This window comes from Hirundo rustica, chromosome 5 (assembly GCF_015227805.2).
Source record: "Hirundo rustica isolate bHirRus1 chromosome 5, bHirRus1.pri.v3, whole genome shotgun sequence".
Classification (NCBI taxonomy): Eukaryota; Metazoa; Chordata; class Aves; order Passeriformes; family Hirundinidae; genus Hirundo; species Hirundo rustica.
Window position 1 is genome coordinate 32,757,638 of NC_053454.1, and position 26,544 is coordinate 32,784,181.

The 26,544-nt window shown below is 38.9% G+C and overlaps 1 protein-coding gene across 1 annotated transcript in view; it reads left to right on the forward strand.

The window, feature by feature from the left end:
• The first annotated feature begins 22,645 nt into the window (after positions 1–22,645).
• DCTD (dCMP deaminase) overlaps positions 22,646–26,544 on the forward strand; it is a 37,783-nt gene continuing 33,884 nt past the window's right edge. Inside the window, exon 1 of the mRNA XM_040065683.2 lies at positions 22,646–22,664. The gene's annotated coding sequence lies outside the window, so the exon portion shown is untranslated. The remainder of the gene's footprint in view (positions 22,665–26,544) is intronic.

Consider the following 26,544-nt stretch of genomic DNA (forward strand, 5'->3'; position numbering starts at 1 on the left):
ATTAGCATGAGATTAGCATCCATCTCATCTGCATGCACATTCCTCCCGCCGCATTCCTCAGGGTTAACCCTGGCCGCGCTGCCCGCCGGGCTGGGCCGGGCGGACTCCGGCCGCGGAGCAGGCACGGAAGCGCCCGGCGGGGCAGCGCGTAGCGCACGACGGCCGGCAGGAGCGGGAGAAAGGCGGCGAGAGGGGCCCGCCTGCTTCCGTGGAGCTTTGCCCGGGGGCTCGGAAGGCGTGGGGGCAGGAGACAACCCCCGCGGGCGCTCCGGCCGCGTCCCCGCAGGCAGGCGGGGCCGGGAGCCCCGGTCACCGCGCCCCGCGGGGGACAGCAGCGCCCGGCAGGACTGGCACCGGCGCGTCCCACTCTTTGTCTGCGAACTTGCCGCGGCCCCGCTTCGGGTGGCGCAGGAGACATCGTCGCGGGGCATGTCCTGGCCCTGGCAGCGCGGGGAACGTGCCCCGGGAAAAGGCAGCTTTGCCGCCGCCTTTGTGCCCTGGGTCGGGGCGGTGCCGACTTCCCTCTCCCAGCCGTTCAGGTCCCCCTAACCTCCCTTCGCATCCCTGTGAACCCTCGGTAAAGTCCAGTAATGCTCAAGGGTTCCTAAAAAGGACCTTGATGTTTAAAATTTCAATACGAATGGGAGCCTCTTTAACCGTGGAAGTACCTAAACTTAGTGTCTTTAGTTTTGTTTTTGTGTGTTTGTTAGGGTTTGTTTGTTTGTTTTTAACAGAACTACCAGTGAAGAGTATGTGTATGCTATGAGCGCCCTGAAAAGCCAGCAGCTAAGTCGCATTAAGTATAGACACCAGGTGTGAGTTACTGAGAGTTTATCTCTCATTTGCCATAGGAGAAGAGTACCCCAGGCCGGTTACCATGGTTCAGCTGATAGAAGGTAACTTAATGAGCTCTAATAATTTGCATGTGTATCTGATTCCCAAGATCTGGCACCAGAAGTAGTGCATCAATGGGGGAATATGACTCTTTAGTTTAGCAGCTAGGATTCCTAGGTAAGTCAAGTCCCTGTTTCCTATAATGTTTTACTTCTTTTCATTTAAAGTTACTGGCTTTAAATAACAAGATGTTTCTGGGAGAGGAAATCTCAAACCCAGAACTGGTTGTTGTTTGGGGGTTTTTTTAATTTGTTTGGTTGGGTATTTTAATGTCTGTTTATCTTCTCCATTATAGCTTTCTAGAATTCAGCTCTCTAAATTATTATTCTTCTGGGGCAATTTACATTTATTAAGTATTGGACTGGTTCTGGACATAACAAGTTTTTGGATTCCACTTCAGAGGCTGCATATCAGACAGGCATTGAAGTAACTAATGTACAGCTATCTAAGTCCTGCTGTTGGCTCTGCTCCTAAATAGCAAAATGTACCAGCAAGATAATATTTCAATTTAGCTAATTGCCAGTCTGGTACAGATAAGATCTACATTCTACTTATTTTATTCTGCAATCTTGTTTCTAAATGACCCATATGCCTCCCTTCTCCAGACTCTCTTGAAGATTTTGGTGTCTGTTGTATTAAGGTAATATGCAGTGAAACTACATCCATGAAGTAAGGTCCTCATAGTTAACAGTGGAGATAAACTGAGCTGTCCTAACTTCTGTATATCCATAAGAGTTGAACCTCTTAGGGAATGCAGTACGATCATTGCCTATTAAAGAGGCAGATGAATTTATTTTCATTGAGAATATTTCAATGAGCTGATGGGTTTGTAAGGGCCAGTTTTCTTGTCCATCAGTTAAAAAAAAAAAAAAAAAAAATCCCCACTTTTACTAAGCACTTAGTTTGTGTCCTTTTAAACAGTTATTTCAATTTTATAATTGCCTTACAGTGAGAAATTACATGTGGCAGTTGTGGGACAGGATAAACTGAATTTCCTTTTCCATTTTAAAGTTCAGTTTGCATTGTCAATAAGATGTTTTGTTATGTAAGTTGATAAAAAATCTATAGAGGATATAATTTTTTTTTCTGAAACCAGCTGCCAGTTACTTATCTTTGGCATTAACCAGGAGCTTTTATCACAATATAGCCTTTTTTATCTTGAAAAAGTAGGCCTGTTATACAGCAGCACTCCTGTATTCCTAGTCACTAAATAATTCACACAAAAGAAACAATAAAATTAGAAAATCTCTAATACCAAGACAAAACTGGAACATCATTTGTGTCAATACTTCCTCTGAAGGTAGTCATGGCACCTGAGAGAATACTCAGTTCCTACTTTCTGTCACCACCAAGGTAGCCAGACCCACATCTTTGATTATTGGTCAGATGAGATCCATGTGGATGTGGATCTGAGTTAAAATCGTATTTACCAATGTAATACTTCTTATCAGAAGACCAATATTTTAATTTGCATGAATAAATGGAAATTGTAGTTCTTAAATTTTGGAAATAAATACACTGAAGTCATTGCATAATAGCCTAATTTTTATATATATGCTTGTGTGTCTATATATAGATGTGCTTACACTGAAGTATAAACTGCTGCATGGTGTTAGGCTCTCCTCTTCTTCCCTCTATTTTCCATTGTTTGAGTACTTTATTGTGTTTGCACCTGTAGTTAAGGTCTACAGTCCTGAATGCCAGTTTAGGACTACATGACAGTATTTAAAGTCAGATGGACAAAAAGTAGGTGTTATTTTTGTAAATAGACCTTTAATATTGCCAGTGAGAACATACAGTTTTTTGAAGGTATTTTTACAAGTATACCTCCTGCATTTCAACTCATAACTTGCCCAGCATGTTGAGCTGACATTGTCAGCTGACAGCATACCACAGATTGTTTAGCTGAATTGCATAAGACAGCATAGTTCAGAAGATGTAAGCATGCTTTATTCAAAACACAGAAAGGTTCATATGAAGGAGGTGTCCAAAAGCATGAAACAATGTAGCTATGGCATGATTTAAGTATCTATCAGAAAGTATGATAAATAGCAAGAGGTAATCAATGCAAAGATGCTAATAATTCCTATCTTTTGCTTTGTATATGCGTGTTTAACTGGCCTGAAGAAATTCCCGTGGTAAGTAGTGCATAGTTAAAGAACTGAGCTAAAGGGAATTAGAATCATAACTATTTTGTGTCAGCTAGAAGAAAAAATGGCTGGTGAAAGGTCAGAACACAAGTATAGAAATGGCTGTATCCAGAAAGGAGATCTTCAAAGGCCTATACTTGTATCCTGTCTCATAACAAGAAACATACCCACTCCAGTCTTTGCTAATGTAGTTAAACTCCTGATAATCTCTGTTTGCTGCTTCTTTCATAATAAATCTGTTCCTGGAACTGACTGTGATCAAAAAGCCTGTGTTTGTACCTTGTCCTTCCCTAATAGAAGAGTCCCTTTATTTGATGATCCACTAGTGTCATCCCTGATGAAGTGTACAGCTGTTACAACTCTAACCTGTACTATCCACAAATGGCTCTGAAGCAGTCTTCCTGAAAATAGAGCTGCAGCAGTCTCCCTGAAAATTTCTGTAGTTCAGCTTTCACTGCTTGCACACAGAATTTGAGTACAGAAATAATTAGGAAGTATGGTATCAGAATTAATATCTAGAAGCGTCTGACAACAATATTTGAAAACATATATTGGTCATGTTGGGGATTTTTTTTTAACACTTAAACCACCAAATATGTACAAGGAGTCTGACTTCTGTCACACGTAACTACTGTAGAACCCTAAAAAGTAGTCTGTATTTTCAGCATTATTAACATTTGTTTATTTAACAACAGTGAATTTTATCTGACAGCTATGTTTTCAAAGAAAAAAGTGCACACCAAAAATTTCTCCTATATGCACTGAGATTTTTAGTTTTAAAAAGTGTTCAAGAAGTCCTGCAAAGAAAAACTGTGTACATTCATGAGGGAGGAAAGAAGGAGTGCTGCTTTTACTGTTGTCAGCTTCTGATGTATGTAAACATCTGAGAGCAAAAGATCTTTGAATAATACTGTTTCTGGTTGAATTTATGATGAAGCTCTGCAGAATCGATGGAGACAGATACTGTTTATGCTCACCCGGCTTTTCTTATTATTCCAAAGCCTGCTCTCTCCACTTACATCCAATTGAACAGCTTGCTCCTTAGACAGTTCTACAAAGATTTCCCAGAGTATCAGTGAAAAAAGACTATACCAGGTTCTGCTTCAAATTAATATATATTAACTTTATATTTTTCCAGAATTTCATTTTTTTTGCTTTCAGGCATGCATGAAAGGGGGAAAGTACTGAGCAATTACATGTTTTGAGTCAAGACAAACTATGAATCTGAAACTAAGCACAGAGAATGATTTTAAATTAGTTTTAGTCTGATTAAAAGTTTAGAGTAGAAAATGAGAAGTTTAGAATGGAAATTATATGATATGAGCTTTGCCTCAAAGTCAGCTATGGAAATGTGAGCAACGTTTTCATGGTAAAATCTTCTCAAACTCACCCCAAGCCACTCATTAAACTGACTTTTCATTCAGTTCTGTTAAGTCTGATTCATACTGCTGAAATTTCTGTGGAAAAAGAAGATGGAGAATTTTGGTTGTTCCAAAACCCCTGGGACTGATGAGGTCCAAATTAGTGTCTGATGCATATTCACAAAAAATTCTTGATGCAGTCTTGCTATTAAATCTCCCATAGTAACAGTATCATTGTATCTTTGGTATATTTCTGATATTTGTACACATATTTAGGTTCCTACGTTTTGTCATATCTATGGAATTACACTGTCTATTCGCTGCTGCCTGATGGCTTTGGAAAACCACAAAGCACGGCTGGTTAGCCAGGAAGGTTCCCAAGAGCCTGGTCTTCTCCTTTGGCCACATGTGAGAAAGAAGCTGGCCAGCAATAGAGGGTTACTGCTCATTGGCATGAAGAGAAGAATGGAGGAATTTCTCAAGAACAGCTCCTTTGGTGGTGAACAGCAGTTAATTTCTTGAAGTATTTAAGATGTTTTATGAACTAGTATTCAAGGTCACAGGTTTACAGAGCCAATGCTTTTAACAGTCCCTCTCTACTGTTGCAGAGAGTTAAGTGTTTCCACCTCAGCCAGGAGAAAGCACTTAGTGCACGTTTGCTGTGTTGTGTCTAAGGGGGGAAACAGACATAAAAAGTCATGTTTCTTCTGAAATCTGCATCCTGAAGTACATTTCTTCTCTGTATTAGCCATGTACTTTCAGGAACCCTGTGCTGTGAATGAAGTAGACTAGACTAATAAGAGTATTTAACACCTGCATTACAAAAGAGAAAATGATTCTGTGACTGATGGAGAGGCTTAGGGAACCTTTCTTCTAACAAATGAAAAATTGTATATTAAATGCAAAGAAGTATGAACTTGCCAAACTCTAATATAAAAAACGTGCTTCTTTTCCCCTTTGCCCACTTTTCATCTCTTCTTTCCTCTCAAAAATACAGTTTCTTTGCATGAATCTGAAGTATTTTGATGTGTGGCCTAGCAAACAACAAAGGAACTTCAATCCTATCTTATTGCTAAGTGAGGCAAAAAACCATGCTGCAAAAATAAAATCAATCTGTGCAAATTTATAGCAAAAAAACGTGATGGCACTGATCCATCAGTATCCTGATTTAGCACTTCTAGGCTGGTAGAGATGTTGCTGAATTGTATGAATTGTTCCATGGCAATTTTCATTCTAGTCTGGTTATCCAAAACCCAGAATTCCAATGTTTGCACTTTTTTGAGGATTGAAACAATTTGAAGAACACAGCATTATATTATGTCCACTTTTCAGTGAACATCAAAAAAAGAATCATGTTAAGTGACATGATGGAGTAAAAAATACCTATATGGAATAGGATAGGTATTAGAATGTTGAGTACTTTCCGCTCCTGAACTGAATCTATTGAACGGAATTGTGTCAATTTTATTATTTCAATATGTGGTCTCAGAAATACTTGGGATACAATTTATTATGACAAGGAAAACATTATAATTCATAAAAAATTCTTTTTTTGGTATCTTATTCCCAGGTAAAATATGTATAAAAGTTATCAATTCTATATGATCAAGCATGTGTTATGAAATGCTTGTGTCCACATAAAAGACACATGACAATATTTCAACAGCTCTCTCCTTTGAATTTCCTTGTGGAAAAACATAAAAGCATAAATTGTAGTTAGCTGTACTTGTGTGTTCATAAATGAAACACGCTAATAAACAGCTTCCAACACCATAAAGAAGATTACACTGAGCAAGAATTTAAAAAAATCTTGAATCTAAGCAAAATGCAAAATTTAAGTATTAAATAATGCATAATCCTTGGAGTAGGAGAGGTCCGAGCTGTTGCTGATAATCAGCTGTTCTTTAAAGGTGAAAGCAAAAGGATATATAGTTGATGTTTATACCAAAGGAATCACGGGATTACGGGATGATGGAGGTTGGAAGGGTGTCATCTGGAGGTCGTCCTATTCAATCCGATTACACAGGGCCACCTAGAGACAATTGCCCAGGAACATGTCCGGGCATTCTCTTTAGATTCTCCAAGGATGGAGATTCCCCAGACTCTCAGGTCAACCTGCTCCACTGCTTGGTCACCCTCACAGGAAAAAGGTGTTTCATGATGTTCAGAGGGAAACTCCTTGTCTCAGCGCGTGCCCATTGCCTCTGATCCTGTCACGGAGCACCACTGAAAAGAGCCTGGCTTCATCTTCTTTGCATCCTTCCTTCAGGCATTTCTATACATTCATGAGATTCAAGTGAGCCTCCTCTTCGCCAGGCTCAAGAGTCCCATTCGCTCAGTCTTTACTCAGGGGCAAGGTACCCAAGTCCCGTAATCATCCTTGTGTGGTGCTTTGCTGGACTCTTGCAGGGAAGCCCATAACTGTACCCAGCATGCCAGATGTGACTAGTGCTGGGTGGGATCACCTTCCTCAATCACCTTGTATCACCCAGGATCACCTTGGCCTGGAGTGTGTCCTGGTGCATGAGGGTTTTTTTGTTGTTGTTTTGGTTGGTTGGTTGTTTTTTTTTTCGCCTCAACTTCATGAGATTCCCATTTGCTCATTTCCCCATGTCTTTAAAGGGTACAAAATGTTGCCTTATAAATCAAAAATGCCAAACCAAAGAAACTGCTGAACTGCAAACTGGCTTCTTGAGCTGTAGGCCAGAGGTGCCCTGGCAAGCAAGCAACTGGGTGTTTGCAATCAGTAGTGCTTTGCCTTTAGTCTGACAATCAGAACAAGTGATAAACTGTCTCGAGATTGTGGTCTCTGCAGCTGTCAGTGGTGTCGTGGACATCATCTCTCATAAAAGAACTTGGTTCTCCTACAGAAGCATTAATACTTGACTGTACAACTCAATATGCCACTTTTGGTCATTGAAACAAATTGAAGTGTGTGGGGGGGTTAAAATAAAGAAGAAAAGTAGTATTTTCTAATAGTGGTTCATAAACTCTCTGATCACTTAACATGGATGCCCAAATATAAATGTGAAACCAGTGCAATTCTTTTATGCAGCAGTGTGCTTCCCACTCCAGGAACACAGAAACAATAAATTTGGGCATTTCTTTTAGATTGCAGAATTAGGTAGTCCACCCCAAGGAAATAAAGTGGAGCATATCTTCAAAATACAGAAGGAGGTACAGCTTCCATTTAGTTTCACCGCTATACTTAAACCGGGATTCATGGTGATTTTTGATATATCACTGATGGTCACCGTGCCCTCCAATGTGCACTGTCACACCTATACCAACCTTGCTGCTCCCTTCTCTGGAGGATCCCCACCCCCCCACTTCTTGGAGGAGTCTTGTAAGTGGCCGTAATCTCTCTCTAGCTGTTGCTGTGCACAGGCGGCAAAGGACCATGCTGCCAACAGTGACATCTGCTGTTCGAGTCAGTGGCTGGGGTTGTCATTTAACCTATTCCACTCAGCCAGAAAAACAGTCCGAACCCAAACAGGAGAGCTTAGCCTGGCTTCTGCTCAGGAAGGGCTCCGGGTGAAGGGGAATACACTGCACGTCTTGCAGCGGCCTCAAAACAGCACCAAAAGCCACTCCAGCAGTGAGAGCTGGAAGAAGACTCTGTGCTTCCAGAGTCCAAGAAGCGTTTGGACAACACTCCCAGAGGCATTATGCGATTCTTTGGGTTGTCCTGTGCGGGGCCAGCAGCTGGAGTCAATGATCTTTGTGAGTCCCTTCCAACTCAGCTTATTCTGTGACTCGAAGGAGCAGCACCTGGAGATTGAGGGCTGTTGACACCCTTCCGATTGGTGTGCCTTCTACACAGGGAACGAGCTGTTCTCAAGCTCCGTGTAACATCACTAATCACAGGTGCCAAAATGCTGTTAAGAGAAAACAAAGATCTGTCTAATTAAAAACAGATTTTTAATTTTTGGATGGTTTTCATATATCATGGGCAATCTAACACAAGTTGGGGTTTTTTTGTTGGTTCTGTTTTGGTTTTGTTTTTTTGTTTGTTTGTTTGGTGTTTTTTTGGGGGGAAGAGGAGGCAAGGAAATGCCCGGAGGCAAGGAAGGAGAAGATAATGAGTTCTTTATGAATAGAGATTTTCTTGAATGAAGTAAATCCTTATATCATGTTTCAGAAAACAAAAAAATCAAAAAATAGCATAAAAATCTCAAAACCACATATTGCACATTTTTGTGTCCATAATATCACATGAAAGAGTAATGCTTTTATGTATTTATCTTTAAGAGCTCTTTTTTGATGTATCAACATAAATGAAGAAAAATTGAAAACTGATAAAACTTTTCCACTATAGTGACCTTGCAGTGCTGCTCCTGCCCACAATCCTGTAAAGCAAGGGTAAAGATAAGAAAAGATAGTGGTACACTGCCTTTTAATGTGTCAGAGTTTACAGTGACACATTCACAGTATTCCACATCTGTGCAATATACAGTCTCATTTTAATAATATATTCTAATCCATTAAACTCACTCTGGTGAGCTTGCAGTGAACTATGACATTTCCAAATCACAGTAAAAAAACAAAAACCAAACCAAACCAAACAAACAAAAAAAACCACAAAAAAACCCAAAAAGCAACCAGACTGCAGACCTAAGATTCTTTTTCATAACCTTTTACTTGTTTACAGAGGATTCATATGTTTAAATATACAAAACCATCATGACAGAATAATTATTATGTTTTGTCATGTCATATTTCTTGAAACCATGTCAAATACTGAAGGACCTGCAGAAAACTAAGAAATAGCAAAAGAAAATAAAACCAAAGCCAAGTTACGATGGATGAAAGACAAAGGATAATGAGCACATCAAACTTCGTTTTCTCTGCTGCTGTACCTGACAATTGATACTTCTGCAGGACCAAGCAAAGTCCTGCTAGTCCAGTGATTTCAATTCTTAACCTGATCCCGTATTCCAAATGGCATCCAACCTGAGTGCAGGACAAACAATGTCAATTCCAGGGTATGACAGGGCTTCTTCACCTCTGGAAAGCCTTGCTTTTCCTGACCAATGCTGGGACATAATCTGCTTGAAATGTTACAGATGATTTCTGAAATCTGAGATTATCTCATTGTGTAGTTAGGCTTATTCATATTTTTAATGTGTACCTGTAGAAGCAAATTGTTCTGGGACAAGTCACAGGAGCAGTTTCTTGAAAGCAAACCTATAGCCAGTAGGAAGAAAACTACATTGCTAAACTAAGCAAGGGTAATGGAATACTGAACCAAATAGAAAGATTGCCTTCAAATGATTCCAGGAAACCCAAAGAGCTGAATGTTAGTAACTGTTGAATTTTTAATTGAAGCAAGTCAAGCAGGGGATTTTTGCATCCTAAAACCTCCATAGATTTTAATTTATATATACCAGAATTAAGCACAGCTATACCATTTCCATCACAGAATTCTTCACTCTTGTATTTTATCAAATGTGTTTAAATCTCATCCTGAAAAAGTGGAAATGAATATTTCTATTTTGCAAGTGTACATCATATGATCAAATAACATCTTAATCTCTTCTTTAGTAAATTTTCCCTGTAATACCCACTTTCCAGTCACTTAATTTTCATTTCTCTCCTCTGACTCCACTCCAGTTAAAGGAGCCCTTTTTTCTTTGAAATGTCAGAAGGAGAACTAACTCCCCATCATTAGTCGCACTAATACCAGATATAGAGACGGGAAGCATCTATCCGCCTCTGCTACAGTTTCCATTTTACTTTGCCGTGTACTGGATTAACTCCTTCTGTTACACCACCTCATTGTGGCGAACTTGTGTCCAAGAATTGCTGCTGTGACTGAAGCTCCTCTTCTGAGACAGATTCCCAGAACCAATGGCACCCTTCTCTACTGATAACCTGCATACTTCTTCCATAGATAACACTTTTTTTTTTTTTTTTTTTTTTTTTTTTTTTTTTTTTTTTTTTTTTAAATCCTATCAAATCCCTATTGTTTACTTTTGGCATTGTATTCCAAAGCTCAGCCCATTCCAGTGCCATCTCCTGCTTTTTCATAATTTATTGTCAGAACAGGAAGTATTTTGTTAGCATCATTTATTAATATTTCATGTGCCTTTTGCCCAGCTACAAGACAGAAGTATTTCTTGACCATGTCTGCCTTTTTTTCTCTACATCATGTCTAATTCTGTTATTGCTATCCATGAATAGAACAATACATCCTGTGACAGCAGAATGTGAAAAACTAAACTACACAAAGTCAAAATACAGGACTTAAAGTAGACCTGTATTTTTGAGCTCTGATGCCATTAGAATTATTCTGAGGAAGCTGACATACATTTTAAGGTTTTTCATGCAAAGATTTGTACATACCTTTATTTTACTCGAGTCGATTTTGATTGAATTAATGTAGTATTAAAAATAATTTTAAAAGGGGGGGTCATTCTTTTTTCACACTTTTAGTATTATCTTAATACTATCCATTAATCTTAAAATCCATACACTTTTTCCAGAAGGGCCCTTCAAATTTCTATTACTTATTAAAAATAAGGGCTAATAATTATAGTGATAAAACCAAAAATATCATTAAGACCTTACTTCAGCCCTACTGGTCTTGCTTTATGTCATTGACAGTTTATTTCACTATGTGTAATTTTTGACTAACCACAAAATAATTTGGGCTTTTTATTAGGAAGTCTAGAATTGATTTGTAAAGATATAATGATTTTTGTTTTATAAAGTAAATTTTCAACCCAAGAAAAACACAATCAAAAAACCCTGGGCTTAGAGACATTTAGTAACCTTGAGTTTCTTTTGCTGAGGGCCCCTTTAACGCTTTGACAAATCTCCTGAATACTTTTCATTTCCCATCAATTCCTAGATGTCCCCTTCTGTCCCCAGCCCTGAACCCTGCCTCCTCTCCAGAAAATCTCAGTCACCTTTCCTTCAGGGACAGCTTGATAAATCGATGCAAGATAAAGGTTTGGCATTCCTGCTCTGACTCCCCATCTGCCTGGAAGAGCTATAGTAAGAGCACAGAAACGGACATAACCCTTTACTGTAGCATATTATTTTCTGGACATTTTTCTGCCATATGAAGCTGTGATTTATGGCTCAAATTAATGAACACATACTCCCACCTTCCTCAGGGGTGTCTGGATGGTTTTGAGCCACCAGTATGTGGCATTGGAAAGCTGCAGACCCTTGATTTCCATAGGAGCAACACTCTCCTTCCTGCTGAGAGCAGTGGGAACAGCAGGAGGTTTTTTGTCTCCTGGACTGTAGCAAAGGGCCCCGGCTGCCAGGCGGCATTGCCTCACTGAATGGGCCTGGCTGAGTGCATCCTCATCCTCCCACAATCAGCAGAGCTTTTGGTAGGGAGGATTTTGTCACACTACTTCTCTCCCAGCAAAGCAGACTTACAGGACTTTTCTTACGGCTCAAGGTTTCTGATTTTCTAGTCACAGGCAGACATTACAACAGGGAATAAGCATATTGTGATCTACTTTCAAATTTCTTTTCAAACCACTAGTCCAGGTACTTGGGAAATATTGATAATTGTCTGATAATTTTTAAATAATAATAATAATAATAATAATAATAATAATAATAATAATAATAATAATATCATTTGGAAGGCTCTACAAGAAAGTCTATGTCAAAAATGTATGTAGGAAGGGGATAAGTCAGCACCAATTATGTTAATGCATTCATTGTTAGACTCAATAATTCAACAACTTCTTATTGTTCTACCCAAGTTTATATTGTTACATCCAGAGGGGAAATGATTGTCACAACAGGTGAGCAAAAGGTTTCTCCTAGCAGGATCCAACTGTGCGGAGCTAGAATCCACGGTGTTTCAGAAGGCTTGAGGCACTTTCAGAATTCAGTCTTTCTAACTGCCTTCACAAAAAAGTTTCAAATCTGTTTGCATGCTTAGATTTTAAGATCACATGTAGATAACAAGTCACACATGCAGGTACAGTACAGCATTTGGAAGAGCTGAGCCTTATGAATCAGCAGAAGCTTGGAAACTTAGCAAAATACACTTTTAAGTTAAATAGCAAAAATAATGCTAAGTGTATATAGGTATAATTTGACAATGCACTAGGTTTTGCTATTCTCTGCTAAGAACGATACCTTTAATCTCCTGCTGCATCCAAACATCTATTTGAAAAACACAAATGTGTTTTTTTCATAAATATTACAAAAATTGTGCCTTAAATAAAAATATTGTTGCCATGGGACAAAACTTTAGATAATATATGCAGAAGTTACAGTAGCATCCAGGAGTTCATATTTTGTAGCTATTTACATTAGGGAAAACCTGTATTAACAGTTAGCAATTTGTTTCTCAGCAAAGTGCTTTCAAAATATTTGCTAATTAAAACCTTTATATCTTTTAGACAGTAAAAGTGCTCTTTCCAACCTGCAACAGCTACGTAACTTATTTTATTGGTGGTGTGGTAATAAAGTCAGATAAACCGTTGATTTAATGATTAGCATTTATAGAGTGCTTCTGCTTTCGGAGTACTTTGCAAACATAAACTAATTAATTCTTGCAACTAATTCTCCTGTAATTTGGGGAAGCAAATATATTCATAGACATTTGCCTATGCTATGGGGAAGAAAGTATTATCTCAGACATGTTATGAAATAGAGGCTTAAGACATAAAAACTGTTATTCACTTAAGTTCACAAAGATGGAAACGTTGTCAGAGTAGGAACTGAGATTAAATTATTGTTGTGGTTTAATGTGGCAGGCAGCTGAACACCACATAGCTGTTTACTCACTGTCCCCCTGCCACTGAAATGGAGAAGAGAATTGGGGGAAAAATGGTAAAATTCATGGGTTGAGACAAAGACAATTTAATAGAACAGAAAAGAAAGGAATTATGACGATGGCATTAGATATGATGATGATGATGATGATGATGATAATGATGATAATAATAATAATAATAATAATAATAATAATAATAATAATAATAATAACAACAGCAGTAGAAGGAGACTTGGAATAAGCAAAACAAGTGGTGCACAATGCAATTGCTCACCTCCCACTGACAAATGTCCAGACAGTTCCCAAGCAGTGGGCCCTGGCCAGCTTTCCACCTTGTTTATATACTGAGCATTCTTGCAACTCACATACCTGTCCCTCTAGGGTTGGGGTTGGTTTTCCTCCTCTCCTCTCTGAGTTCATGCAGATAAAACCACAGGGTGACCCACAGTGTGTAGTCACTCTATCCTCTCTCTTGAGCAGAGTCCTCATAACTGAGATGCTGGTCCATAGTGGTGGGGAGTGGAATATTTGAATTGCTGGAATTCGCAGGACAGTTTTTTGGGCAGTTTCCCCACAGCTGAGGCATGCCTCCGTAATGAGGCAGACACTTTCTTCATATTGTCAGAACTGGACAGCCAATTCACCCACTGTTTGTCCCTCTCTGTCCCTCTAGGTCATTACTGACAATGAGTGGGCATACAATGGTGTTGAGCTCTGTATAAACTCCCACACCTGCCTTTCTCCACTTGTCTGGGTTATACACAACAGCTTTCTTGAAGGGATATTTTTCCCTAGGGCTTGATGGGTGTCAGCTCCAGAAGCTGAGTACTTGTATCCCTTTTCCTACTGCGTTGTCAATGTCCTCTTCCCTAGAAAAGGATCCCAGCTATTTGGCTTTTCCACCCTCTAATTTGAAGGTGATCCTAGCAGCAAAGCTGTGAGGTGACAATGTACTCACCTGGATGATGGCTGAAATCTTTTCACATATCTCATATCTCTCCTGGGTACACGTTATCCTCTCCTTTATGAATCCTGCATCTTCTTTCTCATGTTCTCCTGATGGTCCTGCTCTGGAGTAGTCTGCCTTGTCATTTCCTCCTTTAGTAAGGGAAGAGTTTCTTCCTTTTCTAGATGAGTTGACTTTTGCTTCCAACATTTCTTCTTGTGTGTTGAGCAAACTGATACTGGCAAGGGTCAGTTCTCTAGTTCAGGTGCAGTGCTTGCCATGGAGGTTGGAGTAGCTGTGCCAGTCACTGGGGCTGGAGTAGCCACCTGCCTGTCAGGGGGCTTGGAGTAGCTGTAGTGCGTGTTGCAGGTATTGAAGTAGCTGCAATAGTGTCATTTTCTTGTCAGATCCAGACACTTTCTTTTCCCCTTGTGGCTGCTGAGTAGTGTTGAGCAAGACTTGGTTGGCCTGGGCCAGTCCCGAGCATTTGCAGTGATTTTTGTCTCTCTGGAATGGTCAGGGTAATGGCATAATTTTTCCAAATATTCTACTAATTATTTTATATTCTCCAGTTGTTCAGAAGTGAAGTTCTGAAACACTGGAGGTTTGCACTGTCCAAGGTACTTGCCCATACTATTCCCCATACCCTGCCACTCACAACTATCCAGCCTTGGGGGAGATCTCTGGGTGGTATTCTCAAAGAGTTGTTTAAACATGACCTGAAGCATATTCAGGAGTAGGAGACATATCAACAGGAACATGCTGGTTTGAACATCCTGAGTAAATAAAAAATTTTCAAGAGCTGTTTTAACTAGCCTGGAGGAGAAGGGGAAGGTGAAGGAGAAAAAAGGGAGGTAGAGGAGCAGGGGAAAGTGTCCTGCCTTGGGTTTCCCACAGATTTGTGCTCTGAGTTGAAAAGGTAAAGAGTGTAATTATCAATAATTAATAGTTCTGAGACGGCTCCCAAAGTACTGAGATGGCAGTAATGCTGAGTACAAATACCAGATTAGTTTCATGGGCAGTAATTTTATCCTATCATAAGCCAGTGTTACAAAGTACAACAAAATTATAGTCTTAATCCAGGCCCCAGAGGTGATAAACAGCACAACAGGGAACATACACAGCAAATAAAGTGTTATATAACACAACCCTGAGAACAAGTGCAACAGCCCTGATGGGAAATAACTGAACATTGTGACTAGCAGCTACTAAACAATTTCATAAATGCTTATGGAAATTTTGTTTTAACACATTTTGGTCTGATCTCCTGTTGCATCAACCCTTTGTGCCCCATGTAGGGTGGGACATTGTGGTTTAACCAAGCAGGCAACCAAACACCACACAGACACCTGCTCACCAACCTCCTGCCATGGAGATGGGAGAGAGAACTGGGGGAGAAAGAAAAAATAAAATTCATGGGTTGAGATGAGGACAGTTCAATAGGACAGAAAAAGGAGGGGAAATTATAATGATAATGATAATAATAATAACAACAACAACAACATACAAAACAAGTGATGAACAGTACAATTGCTCACCTCATCCTGATCAATGTGCAGCCAGCTCTTGAGCAGTGGCCCCTGTCCATCTTTCCCCTAGTTTATATACTGAGCATAATGCCATATCCCTTTGGCCATATCCCTTTGGCCAGCTGTACCAGCTGTGTCCCCTCCTGGCTTCTTGTCCCCAGCCTGCTCACTGATGGGGTGTGGTGAGAAGCTGAAAATTCCATGGCTTACTGTAAACGCTGCTCAGCAACAACTGAAACATCAGCGTGTTGCCAACATTATTCTCATCCTAAACCAAAACAGCACTGTACCAGCTACCAGGAAGAAAATTTACTGTATCTCAGCTGAAACTAGGACAGTTATTCTCTTCATCCTCTTCTCTGCCCCAGTCACTCTGCTCTTTTTGCTGATGTTGTCTGGGAGGGTTCAGCAAGGTCTGCCAAAGCAAAGCAAAGCAAAGCAAAGCAAAGCAAAGCAAAGCAAAGCAAAGCAAAGCAAAGCAAAGCAAAGCAAAGCAAAGCAAAGCAAAACAAGGCAGAATAAGGCAAAGGAAAGCTTTGGACACTGAGGAGGCCCCTCCATCTTCTGTTAACCCAGCACATCAGGCCACTTGCTGGTGGTACATGCGTACCTCAGGAAAACGCGTGGCAGTTCACGCAGCAGGTTTGCCCACATGTGCTGGGCACAGGGTGCGGCCGTTGGACAAGGAGAGGACCTCAGCTGCAGTGAGCTCTCTCCTTGGGGTTCCCAGCCCCTGCACCTCCCACAGTCAGTGACATCCAGCCAAGCAGGCATGTGAGGCTGGGAGCAGGGAGCGTGGTATGCAGGACTGTCAGGGTGCAGCAGTGTACCCAAGTGTCAAACTTCATAGATCTTGTATACAGCAGTGCCCCTCTGGGCTCTCTGACCTCACTAATGAGCTCTTCCCACTGTGGTCTACCTGGTGTTAGCTCTCCAGGCCACCGCCACAATATGAAGACAAAATTTAAAAAGAAGCAGTATTCTCCTGCTGACAGCTTGCTTTATTTCTGCCTAGAGTACCACCTGCTACTAGTATTTATTATTGTAAAAGTGGAATTTGTTTGTTCCCTTTCTTTCCAATGGGTTTATTGATTTGTGGCCTACAATAATGCAGGTTTCCCATTTATTGCATCCCATCTAGGCTCTATGTTATTCTGCGTTTTAGCCATATGATGGATATGTAGCTCCTTGGATGTTGCAAGTGGTATGGGGAGAGTACAAGCTACAAGAAGGCTGTGTCATGGCCGTGATGGTATCAGAGGGTAATGAGGAATCCCTTGCAGGTTTTTAACTCAGCAAGGCAACTCAGTAAGGTCTCTGGATTCACAGGCTTTAGGAAATTTCCTGAAATTAAGATAATATTTTTACAGAAAATAAAGGCCATTAATAAGATTTCAAAATTAAAGTCTTGTTTTCAGTGAAATGGAGAATTCCATCATGTATGAAGGTCCTGTTGTTTGTTTGTCTGTTTTTGTTTTGCTAAATATTTGGAATTAATGTTAGTTTTTCAGATTTTATAAGTATATTATTTTTGGGTGAAGAAATCCTAAGCCAGAAATTAATTGTATTACTGCAGTGCATCAATTTCTCTTCAACAAACATTTTAAAAATCCAAGAAACTCTAGGATGTTTTTAATAGCTCAACCAAGTTTTCATATATCATGGGTCTTCTTTGAGCAAAAAAACCAGAGTGAAACAGCAACAGAGAGCTGTCTGCTAATGCACACTTCATTACATTCAGATAAACAACGCAATTAAATAATGTAGGAGGTTTGTAAAGATTAGGGGCTAAGAACCCCTTGGTGATCAGCTATTTGTTAAGTATTGAAGAGTAACTTTTTGTGATTCTGTTTCTGTATGCTGAGCCTGTCAAGTGGAGACTACTAGAAAACAGAGCAGTGCCGTGTTTTGTAATTGGTGTGCCAAGCACTATTTCTCTATGGAAATGAACAGATTTTTTTTTAATTTGCTACTTCATTGTATTTATAATTAGCCGTCTGGAAAAAAAAGTTCTCTTTTAGCATCTGCAGTGATGCATTGATTCTTTCATTACAGCAAATACACATGACCCCCGGTGTTCAACTGTAAACAATAATAGTTACTGGCTTCATTAGGAAGCTAGCAGATGGCTTATAAGTTCTCATGGTAGCATTTATCCATTTGAGGCTTGCAGCGTGCAAATGTTTGTCTTTTAAACAGAATAAAACAATGGAAAAGGGACTCTGCGCTTTGTTTTTATTAGTAGCAATTCATTTGTTTTTCAGATTTGAATCCAAGTATCTGAGTGCGCTGTCAATATTTCCTGGCTGCAGGTGAAATACTCTCTGGGCCTTATCTCTGCCTCTGTGCCATTTTCTGTCCAGAAGAAATGAGGCTAAATACCACTTCCAGAGCTTTAACAGAGCTGTATTTTTATTAGCAGAACTCGTGTCATATACCCAACCCTGTTTTCTTTCCCCTTTGTTTCTCCATTCCCCTTCCCCAGTGGTGCCCTCCCTTATCAGAGAGGCAGTACTGCCCATGATTTACCCTGCACAGACTGGGGATCTGACCATGACAATCAGTAGTGCCCTTTTGTCATTCCAAAACACTTACATGGCCAAATTTTTGTGCACAGTTTTGGATTACCTGATGAGTAACAGCTCATTTACCATCATCACCAGTCTGGTGCTCGGGGCGTGATGAACTTCAGGGTGCTTCCCAGAGAGGCTGCAGGCAGTTGCAATGATTGTCAAACATAACTGCCACATTTATTATCTCAATAGCCAGAGCTATCTGAAGACCAGTTAATATTCAATAAAATTTAGTAGAGCACAATAGCACTTTTAAAGCAGAGCAGTGTGTGGGCCTTTGATGGCTTTTCCTGCACTGCAAATACAGCTCAGTCTCTCGTTACGCTTTTCACATACTCAGTTTTGTTGGTAGCTGGAATCAAGCTACATTATCAAGATGTAGAAGCAGGGGTCTTGTATGAAATATGGTGTTAAATACCTCCAGCTCTCTTTGAAAGCACAGACATGTGGTGGTGCAAACTCCCCCAAAGAGTGCAAACTGGATCTGCACATGGAAAAGCCAATGATTACTTGAGAGTTTGTGTTCATGCACTATTGGCTGCTCATGGTTTCTTCATATAAGCGTTTGACTGTTGGTTTTTACAACAGGAAGGTAGAAATCAGCCATACGTTTCAGAAAGGACCATCAAAAATTAGAAACATTTTATAAGAAAAGTCTTATTTTGAGGTTTTAAGTGAACCTGACTGCCTGGGTCTCATGTTTTGTTTTTGTACAATAAAAGCACGAGTGTCAAGAAGGGAAATTCAAGTAAGCAATGGTGTAGTGATTCATTAGGGTTTCATGTTGTATTTTAATGTTTTATATTCAGTTTTAAAATTTAAAATTACTTTTATTTGGAGGGACATCTGTATATCCTGGAAGAGATATTGGAATTTTGCTTCCCGAGCATGTATTTTCACTTTTTATCCTCTTGTTTTATTAAAGATAGTATTTGCATAAAAAACTTCCTTTCTTCTAAGCACATCTGCTCTTACTTCTACCTCACCTGAAGATCTAACCCTTTGCATGTGATATCTACAATGAAGAGTAAGCAGCAGGAGCTGATGAGCTTTCAAGAAATAAAGATCCTATTTTCATGCAAATATACCAGTAATTAAAATCGATGGGAGAAAAGAAAAAGGCAACTCAATATGCAATACCTTCACATTTAATTTGAAGTATAATAGCTTTAAACTTTTCCATAAGAACACCCAGATTCTTTAAGTGGTTTCACTTTGAGAGCAGTAATAATTGTCATTCAGATTAATGGGTTAGTTTTTCTTCTCAAAAGACACCTTTAAAATAAGTTTAGAGGTAATAGTAAGAAGTTTTAAAGGTTGTTGTTTTTTTCCCTGTGGTTTGAACTAAAGCTAAATTCCTAAGTGAACTGAACTTCCACTCAAGCCTGTGGGTGAAGTACGGCTGTACTTAAACATTCAGCCTGAGGCCCACTGCAAGCCCAACATGACTTCCACTACAGAAAGTATGTCAGGCTGTATCTTCAGCATTTACTGTTGTCATTAACCATACCACTTTCCTGAAGGAAGCAGTTATTGAAAAACAAAGACTGTTTTTATTAAGTTTTACCATTACTTTCAATCACTTCAAATCTTACAAATTCAAGAAGGAATAGATACTCTGTGGTAGTAACTTATTCCATAATTCTATCCCTTTGAATTTACTGCAGGAGTTCAGAGAGAATCAACTTACACCTCAGAGAGACTTAACTTACATCGTTTCTCTTCTCTTCTAAAATTTGAGATCTTGAGCGTTCTCTATTCTCATGACACATGAGCACAATTCCCAATAAAATAAAACCATTGTCTAAACATGAAACCTAGTTCCATTCATCTTCAAGGCTCTAAGGCTGCAAGGTTCGAATGCATAAACAACTCTGCCATTTTACCTTATGCTATTTAAATTCCTTCTTCTCTATATAGAACTAGTCACAGCTCTCAAGTGATAAGTGCATCTTTGCTGATTAGAAATAAGTTTACTTCTGATGGGTTTGGAATATACGTGTATATAAAAAACAAAGCTACATCATTTAGAGCCCATAGAATGAAGAAGTGAGGTATTGATGATTTATTGATTAAGGCTTACATTTGGATGATGTGGAGCAGGAGCTAATAAATAATGTAAGAACACCATATAGAGCATAGCTGATGACCATTTACTTATAAGTGAGCTGCCAGTAAGTATATTTAATATATTAATTATTTTCAATATAGTAACATAAAGCAAGGAACTCACAGAAAGTCCTTTTTTTTTATAGTACAATAGTGAGATTGCTTCCATTTCTGCTTCTACCCTCATTTCATTTTCATAGCTTCATTCAGTACATGCCTATTAAATATATTATTATATTTCTTCCAACTTATTAGAAAGACTTACAGAAATTTCTGGATGTCTCGAAAGCTTTGTTAAAAAAAAAAACCAATTAAATGGAAAATTGTCCAGAACAAGATCCCAAGAAACTATTCTAAATGCATTGGGCCTATTTGTATTCATCATTGTACTCACCAAGAGTAGGAATAATACCAGTGATGCCACTTGTGCTAACTGCAGATTGCTCTGTTTTGCATATTCTACCAAAAAAGGTTATTAGTATTACAAAATGAGCATTCAAAAGTTAGAAGCTGACAATATTATGAAAAGAAGCGTTAAGAGATTGCTTTAAGGAGGGATAGTAGGGATAATTTGCATCTTAATATGTGGATACAAAATCAGGAAATCTACTGAAGGTGGATATCTGAAAGTATTGGAGGAAAAATTCCTTATGAAAATATTAGATATTAATTATAGATCTAAGATTCATCAGAGCATTTGACAGCACCTTTATATTATCATCACCCAGTAAGATGATGAAATTATCTAAGATATGTTAAGAATTAAGCAAGAACAGTCACAGGCTAATTCAAGAGAATCGTAAAATAAAATGAGTGCTGTCCATACCCACTTAGATAGGTTTAACAACATAGAGGAGCTAAGTAAAGGCCAACACAGAATGGGTCAGCATGGCAGACATTACTTCATGCCCTTGCTGTGAAAAGGATTCAGATGGGACAAGGAGAATTCTTATTTTCTTCTCAGTACCTTGATCTCCAACAAAAACAAAAACAAAACAAAACAACACAAAACAACAAAAAAACCCCAAAAACAAAACCACAACAACAAAACCAAAAAAACCAAACCAAAACAACAACAACCAAAAAAAACCCAAAAAACAAAAAACAAAAAAAAAAAAAAAAACCCAAAAAAACCAAAAAACAAAAAAAAACCCCACAACAAAAACCAAAAAAACAACCAAAAAACCACAACCCACCAAAAACAAAACAAAACAAAAACCTGTCAGGATAGGATCCCCCACCATCACTGCTTTCAATCCAATTTTTTCCATAGGTGTCTGACATCAGTAGTAAGCATTGCTCTATGTAGTGAAGGTTAGAACTCACTATGAAAAAAAGACCTATTCTATTGTATTAATTTTCTTATGCCTCATTTGGTATGTTGGTATTTGAATTACTTCAATAATGAGGTATGGTATCATTTAACCTCTGCCCTAAAAATCCTGGGGCAACGTGTATGTATAATTTTGGTTTGTGTCATTGAGGAAGGGTCTGTTTTATGGTGTAGTTCTGTAGTTCATCTTGCAGATGAAGCAGAAGGTAGTGACCGGGTGTGATTCTCTTTTTTTCCTGCAAAAATTGATTCTATTTTGATTTCTTTCTCCTACTTCTCTCCCTCCAGAATTCTGTCTTTCATACAGGTAGATGTTATTTTCATAGAGTCTGCCAATGAAGCATCTCTTTCAAGCCATAACCTCACATTCTTCATCCTCTAGATTCCAGTCAGCTTGGCCTGAGGCTGCAGAATACTGGGATCTTAGATTTTCAGATTACAAATCAATTAAAAAGCAGTATGAAGAGTGCAGAATGAGTTTTATGTGACCAGAATTGACTCTGAGTTTCGGAAGATGAGAAAAAGGCTAGAGCGTCTGGAAATTGCAGGTTTCACTCCTCTTTGCTGTAATCTAGGTAACGGAAGTTAAAATAACAGAGCACAATCATTATCTAGTGTAGTTCAACAAAGAGATCTACCAGAGAGCAAGCATTAGTCCCAGATGCAAAAATGTAAGGATCCACAAACCATCCATAATTATGGACTGAGTTAGCCACCTACTGCTTTTTATGTTCAGAGTAGACTTAGCGCCTCTGTGAGCTCTTCAAGTAGCATCACTTATTTCTTTGCTTCAGCTTCAGTCAAATGTTTATTTAGGAGCTGTTGTCAGAAGAATAAGCTGTTGTGATTCTAATGAGTATGGTTATATGTGAAGTGTACTTTACACTTGCTGTTGCCTTATCTTCACAGAATTACAGAATCGTTTGGGTTGGAATGGACCTCTGGAGATCATCTGGTTTGAGCCCACTGCCAAGGCAGGATCACCTAGAGCAGATTATACAGGAACATATCCAGGTAGGTTGAACTTCTCCATGGAAGGAGTCTCCACAACCTCCCTGGGCAGTACTCTGCTACCCAAAATCGAATAAAGTTCTTCCCCATGGTGAGGTGGAACTTCATGTGTTTTGGTTTATGATCATCTTGTCTAACTCATTCTTATTCTGCACTGGAAACTGAAAAGGCAGGTGGGAGACAAAATCCCCATGTGACTTGAGTAAATCAAGGATTTGGTAGCAATAGCTCTGCTTCCAAGTCACTGTTCTTGAGTACACATTTTGAGAGTGAGGGGAGAATTCACACTGCAGCACTCAAAGTGTGAGGATATATACACCAGTGATGAGTCTAGCATACACTGCACTGGTTAGAGAGTACAGCAACAAAGAACATCACTTAGTGCTTAATACATACTCTTCTGAAATACAGTGCACAAATCCCTCTTTATTCCCATAAATATCACAGCAGTCTTCCAACAAGGGTTGTTCTCTACCTCTGTTACTCTTTCTGATTTTTTGACAGTAACTGGAAAATTCTCAGAGTAAAGCTTATTTTGCAATTCTGTCAGTCACTGATGTGTCTGCTGGCATAATTACTAGATCATTGCATAGACAAACAAGTAAACTGATGGAAAGAAGTGTTAATCTTTGTCTTCTTGAAACAGATTCAAACTAATATTGTAGTTTTCAATTCTTGCCATGCTCTTTTGCACTTTTGTGAGTCTGGGTTTAGCATTCTCCATCTTCTTTACATAGTTTTTGTCCTTTCTAGCTGCTGCCAGATATTGAATGACTAATGGTATTTTACATTTTTACCAAAGAGTTTGAACAGAATTTATTATAATCATTTATCTATTTATCTGATGTAAGCTTTTTATTGAACACCACAAGGTCTCTGACATACTCAGTACAACCCATAATTTAGAGCATAATCTCTGTTATTTTAAAAAATATTTTTACTTTTAACATACTTACTTTTATATATTATAAATTTTCACTTTTATAGCATATATATGTCCACCTCTTTTCCATCACTGAATTTGAACTATATTGTCCTTGTTTCTGTTCATGATCAGCTGTTACCTCTATTCCTCACACATCAAACTGCACACGTTGAAGTTCTGTCAATTGTCCAGTTATTTACTGTGATGAAGAGGTGGATCTAATGCTAAGCTCTCTGCATTTGTCATCTTCCTTTCACATTTATGGCCATTCCTTGACTTTGAAAGCAAGCCAGTTTATTGTCCAGTTGAGAATTACTTCCTTACCTTCTCACCCTACTCATTAATAATGCACTTGGTACTGGATTAAAAGCTTCCTTGGAATCCAAGTGAATAATATATGCTTCTTTACTTTTGTCTGCTTTTGTTTCATTTTCCCAAAGAAACAAAGCTAGTTTGTTATGCATGATTTCCATTTTGGCAATCTTCACACCAAAATATTAAATATTCTATTTCTGTGGAAGATCTGGGCAGTTTACCAAAACAGAAATGTTCCTCTTGTATTTTTAGATACCTGTCATAGTGCCATAAGAAATATTTAACATTTTACAGACAGTACATAAAGCAACGTGTTTGGTACTGTACCCAATGCAAAAAACGTTTTCACACAACAGAAATTAACTACAGCCTAATAGAGAACAAAGTTGCTTCCCTCAATAAATACTTTTTAATGTCCTGAAACATATATTTTGTGCACAAAAACCTGCAAGTCAAGTTAATACATCAGTTACAGTTTCAAAGAGTACCTTGGGGTGCAACTCTGTTGCAATGTGAAAACAACAAAAGAAATATGAGTCTCCAAAATTGTCACAAATACATGAAATCTAGAAAGTACCCATTAAATAAATTCCATAAATTCTTCTTTGATGGAAGAAGAGTTACTGTTCCAACCTATTAGGCTGTTATGTATTTGAAACTGGAATTCCTTTAAAAGGCCTTGTCACTGAAACCCCAATGAATTCCACAGCGATGAAAAGAAAAGTCTAATTTGAAAAGAAGTCTAATTTGAGACTTTTGCCATATCCTGTTTTTTACTTCACTGAAAATTTTTTTCTTTGCGTACCTTGTATTTCTGTTCTTTGCGATTTATTAGTGGATAAAGATTTTAAATAATGACCAAAAAAAAAAAAAAAAAAAAAAAAAAAAAAAAAAAAAAAGAGGAAAATGTAAGCATCTTCATTGTTGCCTTTCTGAAATCCAAAAACCAAAGCCTGAGTTTGTGACTCTCCATGCAGAGACCGTTGTGTTCTAAACACTAAGTATGGTCCCACAAATGTGACCGTGCAGCCAGCTGTGCAAGTTGGTAGAGCCTTAGAGGGCTGGTTCTCCAGCCATTCGTGTGACTTAATTTTACCACACTGCCTGTCACATCCTAGCATTGCTTCTGGAGGGTTTCTGGCCAAAGGCCCTCGAACCATTACCAGATGGAGTTGTAACTGGGTGCCAAATAGTGAAGTGACAGAGCTGGCATCTCCCTCTATATAATCTTGGACCGGCAGATATCCCCCCCTGGCATATTCTCTTTCACTCCCTTCAAAGAGGAGACATAGTTTGTATTGTCTGTTTAGGGACTTCACTGGTCTCTGGGACTGCAGCAGAAACCTTTGTCCCACTAAGTATTAATTTTATGGTATTACCAGCACACACTGTCATCTCATTATTGGCTCTCAAAATAGTTTATAAATATACTGAAAAACATAGACAGACCACTGTGAAACTCCACTTTTGACATTTTTAAATGGAAATACTGACCATTTACTCTGATGCTCTCACTTTTATGTTTGAACCAGCTACTCTTCCATGCAGGAGGCCTCCCTTTCTAAGCTGTTATTGTTTAGATAGATTCAGGGTTCTTTATCCTAATATTGTCCCAAAGGAACTTCTTAAGGCCTGTCCTCTGCTCTCAGAGGGTCCTTGTTCTTACTCTGTGCCCCTACCCCTGTCAGCATTGTATTGAAACAAACCTTAATCATAGCCTAGCCAGAGCTCATGTTCAGAGAGTGGACCTGGAAGTGGTTTATGGCTGGGCTTGATGATCTTAAAGGTGTTTTCCTACCTAAATGATTCTACGATTCTATGAATACAAAGAGCAGTGCAGCAGATATTGTTTCTGAGATACATACATATGTATCATAACTTGTGATGGGTCTTTTTTTCCCCAGACATTTTCTTCTGCATTGACTCAAGGAGCACACTCTTTTCAACCACCTTTTCTGAACTTTATCAGAGGCTAACACTGAGCTTAGGCTGAAGCCTCCTAGCATGATTAAGGTCCCTTGAATACTGGGGAAGGGACCCTAGGGAATCTCCTGGGCACCTGTCCTGCATTTTGCTGGAGTCCCTTTTCTACCCTGAGCCTCATCACCCTCTGTAAGCTTTCAAGTTTTTCAAACCTTAACCCTAGACCTTATGACTTACCCTAACCTGAGGCTGGATTCATGTTACTTTCAGATCCTATGGGCTAAAGGGATCATGCCTTAAAAGAGGAGGTACAAATGTAGTGTTAATCCTGTTAATGTTTTAATAATCTAATCATACAATTTACCTCATTAATGCAGAAAAAAATACATTAACAATGCAGCTAAGTTTTTTCCTATAAACTTTGTTTTTCCTACTTGCTGTGGGGCCATACTCACCTTCTGCATATCCCAATGGGTCCTAAGGTTGTCAACTTCCATCTTCCTTAAGAAGATTGCTTCAGAAATGGATGTGTCATTGGCCTCCTGAGTCCTTTGATGGAAAGACTTTGATGTTCACAGTAGGAGTCTCTTTCCTCTCTGATTTGGGACCTGTTTGGGTTTTCTTAAGACCAGTCTGCATCCTTCTCATTGGATGATTGGATGATTCTCAAGTCTGAAATTTTCCCTCAGCTCCTTTCAATGTAAAAAGCCACTGTTACAA